Raw genomic sequence first — 21,728 nt, forward strand, 5'->3', positions numbered from 1 at the left:
GACACACACACACACACACACACACACACACACACACACACACACACACTGGAACTGAACCCAGCAATAAGAAACACCCAGCTTTGCTACAGTACTTCCTTTAACAGCTAGATTTTCATTAAAAAATCATTTTGGCGGGCACAACACTGGGTTTGTGTTTACATCTACCAGCCAGTAGAGGGCACCATTGTGAATTGCCAGGCAGCGAGGTTGGCTCTGTAGAAAATGGCAGACTCGGGATGTCAAGCATCTGGCTCTGAGCCCAGAAGATGTTGTTATCCTTCTCAGAGAAAGAGCAGCCATCAAAAATGTAAAGCCAGAGTGAGTTTAGGTGAAGCCTACAGCACTTGGACCCAAACATAACATGACGCGTATCGACAGTGAACCTGGTATCCCGCCGGCTGGAAACCCTGTCCTATTGTTGCAACTACAACCTCCACACACTAGATGTTGCTTTGGTATTCGTGCTCCGCATTCCACCTTTCAGTGGTTCCAGGTGTCCTAAGGCAGCTTTTAGACTATTACCAAGAAGCGCTTTAGTGGCTGATTAGCTGAGCCAGAGAACAGCTGAGCCTCTTCAGCCCGCTGTTCCTAGGTTGGTCCTCTAGTGACTGGTCACTCTGGTGGTGGTGGGTTTGTGTGGAGTGGGCCTAGACAACATACGTGTTGGAGGTGGGTATTCTCCATTCCTCGCTGAACAGCTGAGGAAGGATCTGCTAAGGGAGACCCGAACAGACGGAGGCTCTGGAGATCTGATGGATGACTCACGTTGCATGATTCTGACTTAGTTCCCACATTTTCATGGTTGATTCTAACAGATTTGTGATTAAAACTCAGATTGGATGCAGTCCATGGACGTAGTTTTGACTTTAGAAGTGTGTGGGGGTGGGGGGGACACAACCGGCATGAGCCAGTCACGTTAGCACATCTCAGCAGAGCCAATAGATGAGCGTATAGAGTGTCATTTGTTTTTGGACGGTAAAAAGTGCAGGGGACAAAAATTGTGTTTGGACAGAAGAATAAACCATGTCCACGATGCGGTCCTTTCATGGCTGCAGACGTTTAGCGCTTCCACGTTTTTCTGCTTTTCCACACATTTTAGAATAAAACAGAGACGCTCCGTCAGCGACATCGTCCTGCTGCTGTGATCTAGCAGCTTAACTCATGCTGAGAGAGCGTTAATGATGCGTTCATGTTCCCCGTAGACCACAACCGCTGGAATGCAAACATCTGGAATCAGCATCATACTGGATGTTTGTTCAGCTGTTTGGTGAACGAGTCTGATAAAACCAGAAGCGACTTCTGTTTGATGGGATTTGGTCAGACCCGCCCAAGCCAATGCAGATCACCTTGTGTTTAACCTTTTGCCACCGGTTCTCCTCTGGTCTGGGTTTGAGACCCACTGTCACCTCATCAACTTCTCAGATTCATTAGAACAGATTTAAACTTTGTGGTGGACAGAAGCAGCAGCTACAGACACATTTGAAAAAAAGAGCTACAGTTGAGTCGTTTAAAGAAAAACAAAATTTACCTCCGTGATTTTCTTTTTCAGCCTGCGCTCACGTGACAGAATATGGACGGAGACATACTTGCTTGTTGACATGGTTGATCAGTAAGCTCCGTTTTACTGGCCCAATCCCAATACTCGCACTTCCGCCCTTCAGTTGCGCGGTCCCGGCCAGGTGTGTGAGTGCGTAGGGTGTCCCAATTCTCTAGTGCGGAAATTGATCACGCCCCTTTGCACCCTTGATCCACACTCCACCCAAGTCTGTATTACCCACAAGCCATTGCTGCACAGGAAAAGGCTCAAGTGCCTATTTTGAAAAGAAGTATTTTCAAATGAAAGCATTTGATTTTAGGACGATTAGTTCATGCTCTGAGTGTTTTACACAAAGCAGCAACAGATCTAGATGTTCATTTGTTTGAAAGTTGTTCTGAAAGGATTTTTTTGAAGTAGCGCAGCGACCAGCATCCTGGCATGGCTTAGGGTCGATGATGCAAAGCTCCCTGTCTCAATTTGGCAATTATTACCACGCACTTGAAGCCTTAAAGGGGCATTATGGAAGTTTGACAGCAAAAACATGTGTAGAAATAATAAATGTCTTCTTCATACATTCTCCTGCAATGCCCTGGTCCTGTAGAATGAGCCCTGGCATTTTTACTGTGATTGCCTGTTTTTCTGTAAAATCACAGAAAAAGAGAGCTGCTCGGGTCGAGCAGGCTGCTTCATGCACGTTCACGCTCAGGCATAGCCCGTAGCATTTGCTATCCGTAGCTTTAGTCTTTGTCGCTGTTCCTAACACTTAGTGACAAAGCTAGCGACATTTCTGAGGACCCTTAGCTACTTTCTGTAGAACTGTCTTCTAGATATTTCCTGCAAATTAGCAACAAAATAGCCATTTTCGCTCTGAACCGTTCTTTGAACGTTGTTTCAGCTGTCATCAACGATATAAATATTACAGATTAGTCAACTGTTACTGGCGCTTTAGCTCACTAGTAAGATGTTGGACTCTTGTGCAGGAGACCTGGGTTCGATTATGTAGTCAACATAGTTTATTTAGAGTTTCTTTTTTACATTAATGGTTTTTTTTTTTTTTACAGTAAGACGCCCAAATTTTTATTTGAGACTCGCTGAACGGTATTGAATTCACAGATAAAAAAGATGTGGGTTCAACCTTTCACTTTGTCGGCTGTGCTGAAGAGAAAGGTACAGAACCAAATTATTTAATTAATTAGCTGTGCGTTCTCCTGTCCTCTGTCCTCCGGGCCACACACACACACACACACACACACACACACACACACACACACACACACAAGGGACTGTCTCAGCTGTTATTTTCGTTAAGGAGTGTGCACGTACAGCATGTGCGCCTCATGCACGAGCCTACTATTGAAGCTGCCGTTACGCTTTTGGCCTGAGGGGGCAATCGCGAGCATAAAAATTCAAAACTCCATAAAGTCCCTTTAATGCGCACTTCCTCCAATGAAAATCCTGTTTGTTCTGTTTTTATCATGTTATTGAGACATGTTTCTTATGCTACAGGACGTATCTAAAGAAATGTGAGCCCAACATTTCATTTCTGAGGGTTTGTGCATTCATATTGCTGTGAATCAGTAGCAGATGAAAGATTTCAGCCTAAAACTGACGGCCTTTGTGACGTCACAAAGCCACTGGGTGGAGCACCGACTCCACTCCGCTCTGCTCCCTCAGGCTGAGGAGTAGAGAAGAAGATGGAGGATCAACACCCATGTGCTGAAGGGGGCTGTAATATTAAGATATGAGCAGTGTTGGGAACGTTACTTTAAAAAAGTAATTAGTTATAGTTACTGATCACTTTGTCAAAAAAGTTACTCAGTTACTAACTGAGTTACAAGATTATAAAAGTAACTAATTACCAAGAAAAATAACTACTTAGTTACTTTTTTCATTAAAGCATGCAAGAATTACTACAATAGTGAAATATAAATGATTAATGACTGGAACATAATAAAATGTATGTCCAAATGTTTTTTATAAACCTGAATAATTTAAATAAATAAGCACTTAACAGGAGGAACTACTAACAGGAGCATTACACTTATCTAGATTATTAAAAGGTCACTGTGTGATATTTAACAAGACCCCAATCAGCTAAAATGTATAATTGCAAATAGAAACACCTGTAAAGGTTTCCGAGCCTTTAAATGGTCTCTCAGTCTAGTTAAATTACAGAAATCAATGTAATTTTGCACAGTATTCTAATTTTTCCAGCTTAAAATCCTTTAAAATGACACTAGAAGAGGCACGAGCCTGATGGAGGACTTACATTTACTAACTTGGGTCAGACCCAACCACAGAAGAGCTGAAGCTGGGTGGTAAACACACACAGGTAGTTCTAATAACACCTGAGCTCCATGACGTCTGAGACTGATGCATCAGTGTTACAGCGGGACTAAAGACATGATCAGGAACAGGTTACAGCTGGACGATCTAGGAAGGTAGAAGATCAGGACGTCTGAGCGGTGAACAGGTGAGCGGACCTTCGGGACGTCCCGCTGTCACGCTGAGAAGGGCACGGCTGCAGATCCACACCTGCAGCCGTAGACTATTCACGTCTTCCTCGTTCTTCACGGGCCGTGATGCGCTTGGATGAAAACATCTGCCTCTTTAGCTCCTGAACAGCTGATGACAGCTTCAACACACCGCGCTGCTTAGCGCACGCATTTCCTTTTCAGTAACAGAAATGATCGTTTTGATAAAAGAAGACAGTAATTAATTAGTTTGCTCGTTACTGAAAGAAATATTTTTTTTAGTAATGCGGTTATTTTAAACGGCGTTATTCCCATCACTGCTCTGTTGTGTCTACAGAATGCAGCAACTGAGACAGTGAGGGTCTCCGCCCACCCGGCCAATCATCATCGTGTTTGTAAGTGCGTTACCGACACCTCTCTCTCTCTGGCTGCAGCTGAAGTGTGGCGGTCAGAAAGCCTCACACTGTTGCTCAACGTTCGACAAGCACATAGTAACGCACAACCTCCCGTCCCCAGTAACGGTAACGGCATTGCAACAGTGGGAAAAGTAATTAACTAGATTATTCCGTTACCCAAAAAAGAATGCCATTAGTAACGCCGTTATTTTCAACGGCGTTACTCCCAACACTGGATATGAGAGATGGTGAAATTAGCGTTCACACTTCATCAAAATCCTTTTCAGTTTGACACAATTGGATTAATTTCCTTGCTCTCAGGGACATTAAAACCACGTATTAGTTGAAAGTGGACGTCCACTAGGTGATGCCCATAGCGCGTGCATTTATAGCCCTTCATGCCCCTCTATGAAATCAGTGTGATAAAGCTGCACCTAATCCTTGCATGGTTAAATCTGCAGTAATTAATTTAAATCGCCAAGTTTTAGGAAGTAGATGTTCACCGACGTCCGTTGCACGTCTTGATCAAGGCTGTGAAAGACGTGAAATACAAATTCAAATGTCAAATACATAACTCAGCTGGTAAGCCACTTAGATGCAGGGGGTCTGGCTTCAAATCCAGCCTGGGGCCTGATTTTGACTAAGATGTCAATCAGGACTTTTTTTTTTACAGTAATACAGTAAAAAGACGCCCAAATAAAAACTATACAACAACCAAAGAGATGCACAGAAAGACCTGAAATTCACAACCAGAAACGACATCAGTTCAACTTTTATTTTGGAACTTTCATCATCAGGAAGTGTGTTTGTAACCTGGCAGCAGCCCCGCCCCGTGTCCAGTCTACACATCTGGACTCTCTGCAGCAGAAACCGACTGACGGAGGGAGGGCTTTCTGGTGGAGTAGACTGTGCTGATTGGACGACGTGCAAGGTAGTGCCTGGCTGGCACTGGCTACCATATTTTGTCTTCAGCCAATCACAGTATTAACTCAAATGACGTGAACCATGTGCACCTCCTCCAACTCTTCATGCACTCGTCAACTCTAAACCCACGCTTCCTGTCATTTACGTCCACGAATAAAATGCTGTGTGTCTTTTCACTCCTCCAGCCACGGGGGAATAAAACGTTCGTATTCTTCAAGCTTCTCCGTGTCCGCCGCTAGTTATCCTCGCCTCTCTTTATGTGTTTGAGGGTGTAATGGCGGCGCTGTCGACGACAGCGGCGTCCTGACCAATCACAAGCTTGCGTTATTCGTCTTGTTGGATGGATGTTTAGAAATGAGAGCTAGACTCCGTCTGTCCTCGCGAGTCTGTCGTAGAGCCCTCAAAGGACAGATAATGGTGTCGCGTGCGTCCGTCCCGACGCAGATGGAGAAGTATAAATTAGGCGTAAGTCGGGTGCCTTACTAGCGTGTCCCTGTCGTCTGTGCCAAAAGCTCCGCCCACAACCCAGAGGTGAATTTTTCATGAGCTACTGCCATTATGTAGAAGTTAAGTACTAGAAAAGGGCACAGGTTTAGTAATTTCAGCTAAAAACAGCATCATCATGGTTTAAAGACCACTGGGAACCATTTAAAACAGCAACAAAGATTGTTAGGGTGGGAAGATCGGGAACCTTCCCTGTCAGACACGCTGTAGTTACCAGGTCTGAACTGGGCTGAATGAACTGGGCAGCCTAAATGTCTGTAAATTGTGTTTGTTGTTGTTTATTGCTCTGAGATGATTGTTTGTTGTTGGAGCCAAACAACCAGCCCAACATAAGGTCATAAAGACAGACATCGTTGCCACTGAACTGAGTCGAGGTAAAGATGTCCGAATGTTTTCTGCAGAAAAGAAGAACTTCCCTCTTCCTTTAAACGTCTTGTGTAACCGTGGAAACCAGCTGCTTTTCCTCACACGCTCATCTGGACCAGAACCAGAGTGAACCCTTGTCTCCTTATTGAATGCTGATTGATTCATAACTAATTCTGACAGTTTCAGACATTCTTTCACTACGTTTGTAACTCGTGATGTTGCTTGTTATTTTTCTTGTTGTTTGTTCCAGGGTTTGTGATGATATCTAAAGCTTATGATGAAGGCAGATTTTGTGCTTTTTGTTTTCGTCTTTCTTTTAATTCGATGTCCCTAACTGGATTTTTCACCGGTGTAAATGTTACAGAAGAGGAAGTCTCCAGTGTTGTTTTTGTTCCACATCAGGAGGATCCAAACTTTTTCCAAGGATGAGCAGATTTATTCATGTGAAGAGGCCCAGCTGTCACTCCTGACAAACACAACAGTTACATAAAGCTGCAACGTTTCATGGTGGGCGCTAAGTAACAGATCCAGGAGAGAGTAGCTGCAGGCCGTCTGAACGCTGACCCTAAATCAGTTCCTCACCTGGTCTCTGGACATGCATCTTCAGCTGGAGAGGACAGTGCTGTTGCGCCTGGTCCATTTTAGCTTAGTGTCACATTAAAGCAGCGTCTCTTATGTGTGATTCGTGGGTGTTTGAGTCATCCACAGCTGCTTCTCCTCCTCATCCTGTATCAGCAGGACTCTGAATGTGAGTGTGAACAGGTAAAAGCATCAGACCCATCTTTATTCAACATCTCTGCTTCTGATGCCTGCATTAACACAGTTTGTTTAATAAAACAGGCGATTCGCATAACTTCAGGAGAAAGTCTCTCAGCACAGCAACAAATGGTAGAAAGCATTAAAGATAACGGCCAGAGGCACATTTCCTTTCGTGTGTAAAAAGCTATTAAAACCTCAGATGCAACTGGGTTTTTGGGTCGTCACAGCTGGACTTTTAAGAAAATCTGGTGTTTTTGAGTAGCCCAGCAAAACACAAAACTGTTTCCAGTTGAGATGACATCTCAGGAGGAGCTCTGCTCTAACAGCCAACTCTGGTTTATCTGCATTAGCATCACAGAGAAGAACGTTTCATCAGTCCGACGGAGCTTCTGAAACCTCTGCTAGTCAGTCAGATTTGTTTCTCCGCGAGGAGAAGGGATATCGGCGAGCCAGAGGCGTGCGGCCAGATCACCCGGCCTGTCTGACTCGGTTAGCCTACGAGGTGAACGCACAGCTGGACACATTCAAGGCTCAGACAACATGCAGATCAACATGGACGCTGATGACAAAGCCGAGGTGGAAGAATAGCGAACGTCGTCAGAACCATCGGAGCGTTTATTTACCTTTATTGTGTTTTATCTCTGTGCTGGTAGATGGGTTAACATAGCAGCTAGCTCTGCTAGCCTCATCAGGCCGTGCCAGTATAATTCAGTAACCTACAGTAAAAACGAGGTGCTGCTAGTTTTACAGCTGTGTGTCTATACTGATTTAACTCTGTAAAAAAATGAGTCCATAGCTCACCAGAATAACTTCCCCTGACTGGGCGGTGCTTCAGCTTTTCTCCTTAAACTTGGCAGTAATCCAGAAAGGCTCGGAGGTTCTACCGGTCTCAGGAGGATCGTTTGTTAAAATATGTGGCTCATCTTTCCGATCCAACCTCTGTGTGTGTTGTAGCTTTCCCCAATCTCGTATTTTTTCCTTACCGATGCTAACATGGTTAGCCGTGCAGCTGCTGTCATGCTAACGGAACTTGGCACGAGTCCAGATGGATTTATAGTTGCAGTATGTAGATTATAATTTGAGCATAAACCTCTGAGTGACTCGTCCTGACCAGCCCCTGCAGTCTGTGCATCAGCTGTGCTAATGGCCACCGCAGAGCTGAAGCAAGCTAGCGTTGTTTCTGGGTTTCTTCAATTCAAGTTTATTTATAAAGCGCCAAATCACGACAAGAGTCGTCTCAAGGCACTTCACATAATAAACATTCCAATTCAGGTCAGTTCATTCAGCCAATCAGAAATAATGTTTCCTGTATAAGGAACCCAGCAAATTGCATCAAGTCACTGACTAGTGTCAGTGACTTTACAGCAATCCTCATACTAAGCAAGCATAAAGTGACAGTGGAGAGAAAAACTCCCTTTTAACAGGAAGAAACCTCCAGAGGATCCTTCTTCTCACGAACATGTATGACTTTAACGTCGCCACGTTACTATGCTTGCAGGACTCCGACATATGGCTCAGACTTTTTTCTGCAGCTGTAAACATAATTTTCCATAACCTTTGAGAGCGTCATCTAGCAGCACCAACAGCTATGCCTCCTCCAATGTATTTTTTTATATATAGCGCCAATTCATGATAAAAGTCGCCTCATGGCTTTCCCAATTGACTCTTGAGTGACGTATGCCCAACACAGCTGTTTAGAGGAGAGAATTTGGATTTTTCTATAATGATTTATGACTAAATTGCTTCACGAAATGAAAAACAGAACCCAGCTCATTTTCTCATATATGGTAAAGTGTTGTTAAACTTCATTTCTACAATTTTCGTGCAGAGTCTGGTGAATACCTTTAAGTTTAATGAGTTTTCAGCCACTGGCCTGATTTTCTTAGACCTAGTCTAGTGTTGATGTACCAGCTGGGTTACATCACACTACCCTCATACACACAACCCTGCACAGGGTCAAGTTGTGCTTTATTTCACATTATTGTTCACCGTAACCAAATGGGCTTTTTTGTTTGTTTGTTTGTTTGTTCTGGCCTGCATGAGCTCCAGCCCACAAAACCATCCACACTAACGGCTCCGTCATGGTGCAGACATCACACACGTGGAACATCTGATTTAAACAGATCTGCTTTGTAAAACTGTATTTGTGTCTTGAGACCTGAGATTGTCTAGAAAAACTATCAGGACTGAAGCTCAGAGTGCCTGACCCTAATCCCGATGATAATAACAGCTGATAATAACAGCTAACAGCCTCACGCACGGCAGGATTTTTAAATGATTGGATGATTTTCTAAACACCACACCCGTGGTGTGAGATCAATCGTGACTTCAAAATAGCAGTGCGGGAGCAAGCAGTGTGCTTCCAAAACCTCGCTTTCTGAGTGGTCAACAGGCCACTTTGTCCTTGAGATAATCCAACATGCTGAATATCACCCATGTTCTGAGCAGAGTGCTCCTAACACTCCACACAAGGTAAGAAAGTCTGATAAGATTATCTTTAGAGCCGTTATGGTAATCAGGTGCGCCAGAAGAATCAGCTGAAAGTTCCTGCTGTGTTCCTGCTTTAGTGAGTCTCTTCTAGGTTTAATCAGGGTTGGGCCAGCAGGCTCGATGCGATGTAGACGTGGGTCGTGCGACCTCTTTTCATAACGATCCAAAAATTGAGTTTGGTTCCAAGTAAATGATGCACCTCACAGAGTCAGGACTCCAAAGCGCTTTACACTACAGTGTATCATTCACCCATTCACACACACATTCACACACTGATGGTAATGAGCTACGATGTAGCCACAGCTGCTCTGGGGCGCACTGACAGAGGCGAAGCTGCCGAGCACGGGCGCCACCGGTCCCTTCGACCATCACCAGCAGGCAACGTGGGTTAAGTGTCTTGCCCAAGGACACAACAGCAGAATTCTCTGTCCGGAGCCGGGATCCAACCTGCAACCTTCCAATTACTGGACAACCCGCTCTACCTGTTGAGCTGCTGCTGCCCAAGCAGACTCAAACTGATTTAGCCTTTCTTGTGTCTCGTCTGGGTTTGAGCCACAGCTTCATGGTGGGCAGGTCTGAAGGGTTCTCCGCTGAGGTCAATAACATTCATAGAGCAGCTCTGTCTGACTGCTGCAGCACGGTCTGGACCCAGAAAGGAGCAGGTTCCCATTGACTCCCATGTTAAAAATGTCCCCTTCAGAGCAGAATTAAACATGTTTACAGCCTGGTTCATGAGAACATTTTAGGTTTAATAGATCTAGTTTACATTCGTGATACTGCTGAGGGGGGTGGGGGGTTTGTGACCCATCCATTTTCAGGTGTGTTAAAGCATCTCACTTTAGGTAGCTTCCTGAACAGCCTCAGGTCAGCGAAAAAGAGTTTACAGACTCATGATTCGGAGTGGCCGCAAACCCCTTCATGTTCTGATTACATGGCGCACGTGGAGCGGTGGTCGGAAGGGTCTCTTCAAATCTACCAGATGATTCTATTAAGACCGAGGTCCTTCAGCTGAAATGCTGCACAGGTCTTTGAGTAATAATAACACCCAGCAGCAGTGTGTGTGTGTGTGTGTGTGTGTGCGCGTGTGTGTGTGTGTGTGCGCGCGCGTGTGTGTGTGTGTGTGTGTGTGTGTGTGTGTGTGTGTGTGAGCGGAACTGTCTCCGGAACTGGAGAAAACCCAAAAGTCAGTGTGTTTGTGCCTGTTCAGTGCTGATGGAAGCTGGAGAAGCTGTGGCAGACATGTTGGGTCCTGCCGCTCACATGTGGTTGTTGCTTTGCTCTGCAGCACCAGCTCCGCCCCTTCATGGAAGCCAGAGTCCCTGATTGGTTAGTTAGTGGAGTACAGCAGCCAGTCAGAGACACTGATTGTCCACATTTCCATCCATCTGTAGTTGGACTACGTTTCCCCATGGAGGACAGTCAGCAGCATGGTACCACAGCACACCTTCCAGGGTGTAGTATTAGGTCATAATGCATTTGTTGAGATTCTGACGTTATTCTGGTTCAAATCAACTGTGTTTGAGATTTTAGAGCTGATATGAATAAAAACATCTGGGTTTGACTGGAGTCTTCAGCAGAGCCTGCACGTCTGCCGGCCGGGAGCCCTGCACAGCGTTTACGGCGAACAATTAGTGAATCAAAAATAAACTCCTGTTGTTTTATGTAATTAGTTTTTGTTAAAGAAAGTCGTTTTTTCTCCATGTCCGCTAGCCTCCAGCTTCCTGATGTTCTGTCAGAACAGCATGATGATGTTGTGTCCAAACCCAGAATGCACTCAGGAAACGCCGAAACCCGTCAGGATCTAACTGGTCTCAGGTCAACGAAGGGGGCTGACACAGACCTGATCCAAACCTAAACGCCGACTCAGATCCGACTCTGGGTCAGCTGGGGCTCATCCTGCTGTTTCTGAGTGAATCCATGAAAACGCTGACTGGGTTGTGAAGCTGGTCAGTGAGTGCATGGTCCGCGTCATCAACTGGTTGTTGTTTTCACTTTGTCGTGATGTTGTGTCTCAACAGGAACTTTTTACTTGTGCTTTTATTTTGATGAACTTTTGAACTGTAAAATATGTAATGAATGTGAAAACAGGCTAACTGACATGTAGCCGAGCAGAGAAACCCCTGTCAAACAGTCTGAGGGGGCTGTACTTTATGTTGTTCTGTAAATAAGCATTTGTTTTAGTTGTATTACAGTGGAAATTCATACATTTTCTGACTAAATAAATGCTATTCTATGTTTGAAAAGTGCTGTTCCTGGTGTTAGTTTGTGCCAGCCTTTCATCTGCTGCTGTAATGTTTCAAATGCCCAAGGTGCAAAACTCACAGACTTCAAAACACAAAGAAGTGGAGAAGAAAGTCATTTAAAATTTATGGCTTCAAGACGGCTTCTCTTAGCTGAAGGCAACATCTCTATTATAAAGCACAGCAGGTGAAGTTCTGCTGCTTACAGGAGAAAGTCCCATCATGGGTGTGTGTGTGTGGGGGGGGGGGGGGGGGGGCACTCGCTTCACTCAGGTGTTGCCCACATTGTTATCTAACAGAGCACAGAAGCTTATTATTGTAGTTAAACCCAGTTGGGCCCTCGCTGAAGAACACAATCATTGTTCTTATCATCCACAGCAAGGCTCTGAGTTCAGACCGCCTCTAAACTGGACTCATTCCCAGAAGCAGCTCGCTATAGGCTGGGCCGGAGACAGGTCACTTCCTGCAACAGCTGCAGGTAAACTTGCGGGTCAGCTGGCTGCAGGTAAACACTTGTGTCTTCTGCCACAACAGCCACAGTTTGCCACTCCATCCGCTGATGACCTATGCAGATGTGCAACAAGACCTCTGAGTGCAGCACTGAAGTCTTGATGATGTCATCACATTGCTTTAGTGCAGCATTTTCTGGCAGTGTGCTCATTTTATCATCCCCGCCTCAGACAAGTCTTTGTGGTCATAGTGTGTGTTTGTTTTTACTGTTTTACTCAGTGGCTAAAACACTAAAATCCGTTGACTGAAGAAAGTCGTCAGTTGCTTGAACTCATTAAGCTAACTGCTGAGCCTGTTGTCAAAACCTTAAACCATTTCACACGGTTTAGCAGAACTCTGAACACATTCTGCACTCTAATGTACACGTCGTCCGTAACGGTAAACACAAGTGGCACATTTACCCATAACAAGAGCACAAATGTCATTGGTTGAACACAATCAGTCAAAACAGATTTCACTTGTTTCAGATGATGTGACGACCAATATAAGCAAGTTCAGAGAGCAGACAGGTTGTTGAAGGTGGGAATGAGAAAGTGTGACAACGGATAGAAGAATTCATGTGAGAGGACGAGGGCGGTGCGTATGCGAGGTGGGGGATGAGGACGAGGGCAAGAAAGAGAAAGAGGAGGATGAAGAGGAAGAGGAAGGCAAAGAGTGGAAATATCCAATGAAATCTGAGCAACAACCATAGACCATGTTGTTGTCCGTGGGCTCGCAACGAGGGAAGCAGGACTTAGAGAGCAACCTAGTTTGAGCCTCAGGAGGGAAAATGTTGCATGTGATGTCGATGAAGTGCTGTGGCCTGACCCAGCCCACAGACAAGAAGAGGCCCATTGATGACATGTTTAGTCCTTTAAAGTTTTTCATTTCATCTATTTTTTCACTGTCATTGAACACTGTAGCACATGGACTGCAGGCTGTATATGGTACAATAAACAAATTGTATGGCCCGGAACTTTGTGCTTTCTATTTATTGGTGTATTGTTTACTGACTGCTTGATGGTGTATGTAATTTACAGTAATCTGTTTATGATTTGAGAGGAGTGTTTGATTTTGAGCACAGCTAAAACAGTTTTGAGGTGAAAGTTTGATTTTGCAAGAGGAATGAGAGGTTTTGTGTTTAAACTTTGGAGAAAAGGGATCAAGGTTTCAGGAATTGTGCTTTAGCAACTGAGAAAAACTGTAAATGCCTCAGCTCTAACTGACACAGATAACACCATGCAGGGGGTTGAGTCTCAGATTCTCATCACACAGAGCTGCCAGTGGCTCCAGCACTTCATGGTTCTCTGAGGCAGAGTGTGTCACTACTGTTTAATAAAGATATGAGCCTCAGAGTGCTTAAGTTACACAACCCATGTATTCAACCAGAACCAGGAAGTGCCGCGAGCAAAGCCTCATAGGAACAGTAGTCCTACTACTACAACTACAGACTAGAGAGCTCAGCTGCATAGAGTTCCTTCTGCAAATAAATGTTTGTACACAAACATGTTCAAATGGTGCAGGATACAGAGTATTACTGTAGTATACTATTGTTTTAATACTAATTAGCCCATTTAAAAAAGAGAAAATAAGAAGACCATCGGGAGAGTCTCAACTCAGGTCAAGATAGAACAGTAAATTCTCCACAATTCACCGTCCTGTGCTGCTGTAGAGCAGCTGAGTACGTATAACTACAGCTGAGTACATATATGTACAGCTGAGTACGTATAACTACAGCTGAGTACGTATAACTACAGCTGAGTACATATATGTACAGCTGAGTACGTATAACTACAGCTGAGTACGTATAACTACAGCTGAGTACGAATGACTACAGCTGAGTACATATATGTACAGCTGAGTACTTATAACTACAGCTGAGTACGAATGACTACAGCTGAGTACGTATGACTACAGCTGAGCACGTATAACTACAGCTGAGTGCGTATGACTACAGCTGAGTACGTATAACTACAGCTGAGCACGTATAACTACAGCTGAGTACGTATGACGAGCACGTATAACTACAGCTGAGTACGTATGACTACAGCTGAGTACGTATGACTACAGCTGAGCACGTATAACTACAGCTGAGTACGTATGACTACAGCTGAGTACGTATGACTACAGCTGAGCACGTATAACTACAGCTGAGCACGTATAACTACAGCTGAGTACGTATGACTACAGCTGAGCACGTATAACTACAGTTGAATAGGTATGACTACAGCTGAGCTCGTATGACTACAGCTGAGCTCGTATGACTACAGCTGAGTATGTATGACTACAGCTGAGTATGTATGACTACAGCTGAGTATGTATAACTACAGCTGAGTACGTATGACTACAGCTGAGCACTTATAACTACAGCTGAGTACGTATGACTACAGCTGAGTACGTATGACTACAGCTGAGCACGTATAACTACAGCTGAGTACGTATGACTACAGGTGAGTATGTATAACTACAGCTGAGTATGTATAACTACAGCTGAGTACGTATGACTACAGCTGAGCACGTATAACTACAGCTGAGTACGTATGACTACAGCTGAGTACGTATGACTACAGCTGAGCACGTATAACTACAGCTGAGTACGTATGACTACAGGTGAGTATGTATAACTACAGCTGAGTATGTATAACTACAGCTGAGTACGTATGACTACAGTTGAATAGGTATGACTACAGCTGAGCTCGTATGACTACAGCTGAGTATGTATAACTACAGCTGAGTACGTATGACAACAGCTGAGCATGTATAACTACAGCTGAGTACGTATTACTACAGCTGAGTACGTATGACTACAGCTGAGCATGTATAACTACAGCTGAGTATGTATAACTACAGCTGAGTACGTATGACAACAGCTGAGCATGTATAACTACAGCTGAGTACGTATGACTACAGCTGAGTACGTATGACTACAGCTGAGCACGTATAACTACAGCTGAGTACGTATGACTACAGGTGAGTATGTATAACTACAGCTGAGTATGTATAACTACAGCTGAGTACGTATGACTACAGTTGAATAGGTATGACTACAGCTGAGCTCGTATGACTACAGCTGAGTACGTATTACTACAGCTGAGTACGTATGACTACAGCTGAGCATGTATAACTACAGCTGAGTACGTATGACTACAGATGAGTATGTATGACTACAGCTGAGTATGTATAACTACAGCTGAGTACGTATGACTACAGCTGAGCACGTATAACTACAGCTGAGTATGTATAACTACAGCTGAGTACGTATGACAACAGCTGAGCATGTATAACTACAGCTGAGTACGTATTACTACAGCTGAGTACGTATGACTACAGCTGAGCATGTATAACTACAGCTGAGTACGTATGACTACAGCTGAGTACGTATGACTACAGTTTAGCACGTATGACTACAGTTGAATAGGTATGACTACAGCTGAGCTCGTATGACTACAGCTGAGTACGTATGACTACAGCTGAGTATGTATAACTACAGCTGAGTACGTATGACTACAGCTGAGTACGTATGACTACAGCTGAGCACGTATAACTACAGCTGAGTACGTATGACTACAGGTGAGTATGTATAACTACAGCTGAGTATGTATAACTACAGCTGAGTACGTATGACTACAGCTGAGCACGTATAACTACAGCTGAGTACGTATGACTACAGCTGAGTACGTATGACTACAGCTGAGCACTTATAACTACAGCTGAGTACGTATGACTACAGCTGAGTACGTATAACTACAGCTGAGCACGTATAACTACAGCTGAGTACGTATGACTACAGGTGAGTATGTATAACTACAGCTGAGTATGTATAACTACAGCTGAGTACGTATGACTACAGCTGAGCACGTATAACTACAGCTGAGTACGTATGACTACAGCTGAGTACGTATGACTACAGCTGAGCACGTATAACTACAGCTGAGTACGTATGACTACAGGTGAGTATGTATAACTACAGCTGAGTATGTATAACTACAGCTGAGTACGTATGACTACAGCTGAGCACGTATAACTACAGCTGAGTACGTATGACTACAGCTGAGCACGTATAACTACAGCTGAGCACGTATAACTACAGCTGAGTACGTATGACTACAGGTGAGTATGTATAACTACAGCTGAGTATGTATATTTACAGCTGAGTACGTATGACTACAGTTGAATAGGTATGACTACAGCTGAGCTCGTATGACTACAGCTGAGTATGTATGACTACAGCTGAGTATGTATAACTACAGCTGAGTACGCATGACTATAGCTGAGCACGTATAACTACAGCTGAGTACGTATTACTACAGCTGAGTACGTATGACTACAGCTGAGCATGTATAACTACAGCTGAGTACGTATCACTACAGCTGAGTACGTATGACTACAGCTGAGCACGTATGACTACAGTTGAGTACGTATGACTACAGCTGAGTACGTATGACTACAGCTGAGTACGTATGACTACAGCTGAGTACGTATGACTACAGCTGAGTACGTATGACTACAGCTGAGCTTGTATGACTACAGCTGAATATGTATGACTACAGCTGAGTATGTATAACTATAGCTGAGTACGTATGACTACAGCTGAGCACGTATAACTACAGCTGAGTACGTATGACTACAGCTGAGTACGTATGACTACAGCTGAGCATGTATAACTACAGCTGAGTACGTATGACTACAGCTGAGTACGTATGACTACAGCTGAGCACGTATAACTACAGCTGAGCACGTATGACTACAGCTGAGTACGTATCACTACAGCTGAGCACGTATAACTACAGCTGAGTACGTATCACTACAGCTGAGCATGTGCAACTATAGCTGAGTACGTATAACAACAGCTGAGCACGTGTAACTACAGCTGAGTACGTATCACTACAGCTGAGCACGTATAACTACAGCTGAGCACATATGACTACAGCTGAGTTCGTATGACTACAGCTGAGTATGTATAACTACAGCTGAGCACGTATGACTACAGCTGAGTATGTATAACTACAGCTGAGCACTTATAACTACAGCTGAGTACGTATGACTACAGCTGAGTACGTATGACGAGCACGTATAACTACAGCTGAGTACGTATGACGAGCACGTATAACTACAGCTGAGTACGTATGACGAGTACGTATGACTACAGCTGAGCACGTATAACTACAGCTGAGTACGTATAACTACAGCTGAGCACGTATAACTACAGCTGAGTACGTATGACTACAGGTGAGTATGTATAACTACAGCTGAGTATGTATAACTACAGCTGAGTACGTATGACTACAGTTGAATAGGTATGACTACAGCTGAGCTCGTATGACTACAGCTGAGTATGTATAACTACAGCTGAGTACGTATGACAACAGCTGAGCATGTATAACTACAGCTGAGTACGTATTACTACAGCTTAGTACGTATGACTACAGCTGAGCATGTATAACTACAGCTGAGTACGTATGACTACAGCTGAGTATGTATGACTACAGCTGAGTATGTATAACTACAGCTGAGTACGTATGACTACAGCTGAGCACGTATAACTACAGCTGAGTATGTATAACTACAGCTGAGTACGTATGACAACAGCTGAGCATGTATAACTACAGCTGAGTACGTATTACTACAGCTGAGTACGTATGACTACAGCTGAGCATGTATAACTACAGCTGAGTACGTATGACTACAGCTGAGTACGTATGACTACAGTTTAGCACGTATGACTACAGTTGAATAGGTATGACTACAGCTGAGCTCGTATGACTACAGCTGAGTACGTATGACTACAGCTGAGTATGTATAACTACAGCTGAGTACGTGTGACTACAGCTGAGCACTTATAACTACAGCTGAGTACGTATGACTACAGCTGAGTACGTATGACTACAGCTGAGCACGTATAACTACAGCTGAGTACGTATGACTACAGGTGAGTATGTATAACTACAGCTGAGTATGTATAACTACAGCTGAGTACGTATGACTACAGCTGAGTACGTATGACTACAGCTGAGCACGTATAACTACAGCTGAGTACGTATGACTACAGCTGAGTACGTATGACTACAGCTGAGCACTTATAACTACAGCTGAGTACGTATGACTACAGCTGAGTACGTATAACTACAGCTGAGCACGTATAACTACAGCTGAGTACGTATGACTACAGGTGAGTATGTATAACTACAGCTGAGTATGTATAACTACAGCTGAGTACGTATGACTACAGCTGAGCACGTATAACTACAGCTGAGTACGTATGACTACAGTTGAGTACGTATGACTACAGCTGAGCACGTATAACTACAGCTGAGTACGTATGACTACAGGTGAGTATGTATAACTACAGCTGAGTATGTATATTTACAGCTGAGTACGTATGACTACAGTTGAATAGGTATGACTACAGCTGAGCTCATATGACTACAGCTGAGTATGTATGACTACAGCTGAGTATGTATAACTACAGCTGAGTACGCATGACAACAGCTGAGCACGTATAACTACAGCTGAGTACGTATTACTACAGCTGAGTACGTATGACTACAGCTGAGCATGTATAACTACAGCTGAGTACGTATGACTACAGCTGAGTACGTATGACTACAGCTGAGCACGTATGACTACAGTTGAGTACGTATGACAACAGCTGAGTACGTATGACTACAGCTGAGTACGTATGACTACAGCTGAGTACGTATGACTACAGCTGAGTACGTATGACTACAGCTGAGCTCGTATGACTACAGCTGAGTATGTATGACTACAGCTGAGTATGTATAACTACAGCTGAGTACGTATGACTACAGCTGAGCACGTATAACTACAGCTGAGTACGTATGACTACAGCTGAGTACGTATGACTACAGCTGAGCATGTATAACTACAGCTGAGTACGTATGACTACAGCTGAGTACGTATGACTACAGCTGAGCACGTATAACTACAGCTGAGCACGTATGACTACAGCTGAGTAAGTATCACTACAGCAGAGCACGTATAACTACAGCTGAGTACGTATCACTACAGCTGAGCATGTGTAACTATAGCTGAGTATGTATAACACCAGCTGAGCACGTGTAACTACAGCTGAGTACGTATCACTACAGCTGAGCACGTATAACTACAGCTGAGCACATATGACTACAGCTGAGTACGTATGACTACAGCTGAGTACGTATAACTACAGCTGAGTACATATAACTACAGCTGAGTACATATAACTACAGCTGAGTAAGTATAACTACAGCTGAGTACGTATAACTACAGCTGAGTACGTATGACTACAGCTGAGTATGTATAACTACAGCTGAGCACGTATGACTACAGCTGAGTATGTATAACTACAGCTGAGCACTTATAACTACAGCTGAGTACATATGACTACAGCTGAGTACGTATGACGAGCACGTATAACTACAGCTGAGTACGTATGACGAGCACGTATAACTACAGCTGAGTACGTATGACGAGTACGTATGACTACAGCTGAGCACGTATAACTACAGCTGAGTACGTATAACTACAGCTGAGCATGTATAAATACAGCTGATTACGTATGACTACAGTTGAATACGTATGACTACAGCTGGGTATGTATGACTACAGCTGAGTACGTATAACTACAGCTGAGTACGTGTAACTACAGCTGAGTATGTGTGACTACAGCTGAGTACGTACAACTACAGCTGAGTACGTATAACTACAGCTGAGTATGTATGACTACAGCTGAGTACGTATAACTACAGCTGAGTACGTATAACTACAGCTGAGTATGTGTGACTACAGCTGAGTACGTACAACTAAAGCTGAGTACGTATGACTACAGCTGTGAACATATAACTACAGCTGAATGCGTATAACTACAGCTGAGTACGTATGACGAGCACGTATAACTACAGCTGAGTATGTATGACTACAGCTGAGTACGTATGACTACAGCTGAGCACGTATAACTACAGCTGAGTACGTATGACTACAGCTGAGTACGTATGACTACAGCTGAGCACGTATAACTACAGCTGAGCACGTATAACTACAGCTGAGTACGTATGACTACAGGTGAGTACGTATGACTACAGCTGAGCACGTATGACTACAGTTGAATAGGTATGACTACAGCTAAGCTCGTATGACTACAGCTGAGTATGTATGACTACAGCTGAGTATGTATGACTACAGCTGAGTATGTATAACTACAGCTGAGTACGTATGACTACAGCTGAGCACTTATAACTACAGCTGAGTACGTATGACTACTGCTGAGTACGTATGACTACAGCTGAGCACGTATAACTACAGCTGAGTACGTATGACTACAGGTGAGTATGTATAACTACAGCTGAGTATGTATAACTACAGCTGAGTACGTATGACTACAGCTGAGCACGTATAACTACAGCTGAGTACGTATGACTACAGCTGAGTACGTATGACTACAGCTGAGCACGTATAACTACAGCTGAGTACGTATGACTACAGGTGAGTATGTATAACTACAGCTGAGTATGTATGACTACAGTTGAATAGGTATGACTACAGCTGAGCTCGTATGACTACAGCTGAGTATGTATAACTACAGCTGAGTACGTATGACAACAGCTGAGCATGTATAACTACAGCTGAGTACGTATTACTACAGCTGAGTACGTATGACTACAGCTGAGCATGTATAACTACAGCTGAGTACGTATGACTACAGCTGAGTATGTATGACTACAGCTGAGTATGTATAACTACAGCTGAGTACGTATGACTACAGCTGAGCACGTATAACTACAGCTGAGTATGTATAACTACAGCTGAGTACGTATGACAACAGCTGAGCATGTATAACTACAGCTGAGTACGTATTACTACAGCTGAGTACGTATGACTACAGCTGAGCATGTATAACTACAGCTGAGTACGTATGACTTCAGCTGAGTACGTATGACTACAGTTTAGCACGTATGACTACAGTTGAATAGGTATGACTACAGCTGAGCTCGTATGACTACAGCTGAGTATGTATGACTACAGCTGAGTATGTATAACTACAGCTGAGTACGTATGACTACAGCTGAGCACGTATAACTACAGCTGAGTACGTATGACTACAGCTGAGTACGTATGACTACAGCTGAGTATGTATAACTACAGCTGAGTACGTATGACTACAGCTGAGCACTTATAACTACAGCTGAGTACGTATGACTACAGCTGAGTACGTATGACTACAGCTGAGCACGTATAACTACAGCTGAGTACGTATGACTACAGGTGAGTATGTATAACTACAGCTGAGTATGTATAACTACAGCTGAGTATGTATGACTACAGCTGAGTACGTATGACTACAGCTGAGCACGTATAACTACAGCTGAGTACGTATGACTACAGCTGAGTACGTATGACTACAGCTGAGCACTTATAACTACAGCTGAGTACGTATGACTACAGCTGAGTACGTATGACTACAGCTTAGCACGTATAACTACAGCTGAGTACGTATGACTACAGGTGAGTATGTATAACTACAGCTGAGTATGTATAACTACAGCTGAGT

At 43.8% G+C, this 21,728-nt stretch overlaps 1 protein-coding gene across 2 annotated transcripts in view; it reads left to right on the forward strand.

The window, feature by feature from the left end:
• LOC107391568 (carbonic anhydrase-related protein 10) overlaps window positions 1–12,714 on the forward strand; it is a 155,578-nt gene extending 142,864 nt beyond the window's left edge. Inside the window, exon 10 of one of the 2 annotated variants that reach the window (XR_008563539.2) lies at window positions 12,071–12,714. The gene's annotated coding sequence lies outside the window, so the exon portion shown is untranslated. Of the gene's footprint in view, window positions 11,696–12,070 lie in introns of those variants that run through there. The other variant, XM_015968923.3, reaches the window with a different exon arrangement.
• Window positions 12,715–21,728: the final 9,014 nt, after the last annotated feature.

Source organism: Nothobranchius furzeri, chromosome 18, assembly GCF_043380555.1.
Source record: "Nothobranchius furzeri strain GRZ-AD chromosome 18, NfurGRZ-RIMD1, whole genome shotgun sequence".
Classification (NCBI taxonomy): Eukaryota; Metazoa; Chordata; class Actinopteri; order Cyprinodontiformes; family Nothobranchiidae; genus Nothobranchius; species Nothobranchius furzeri.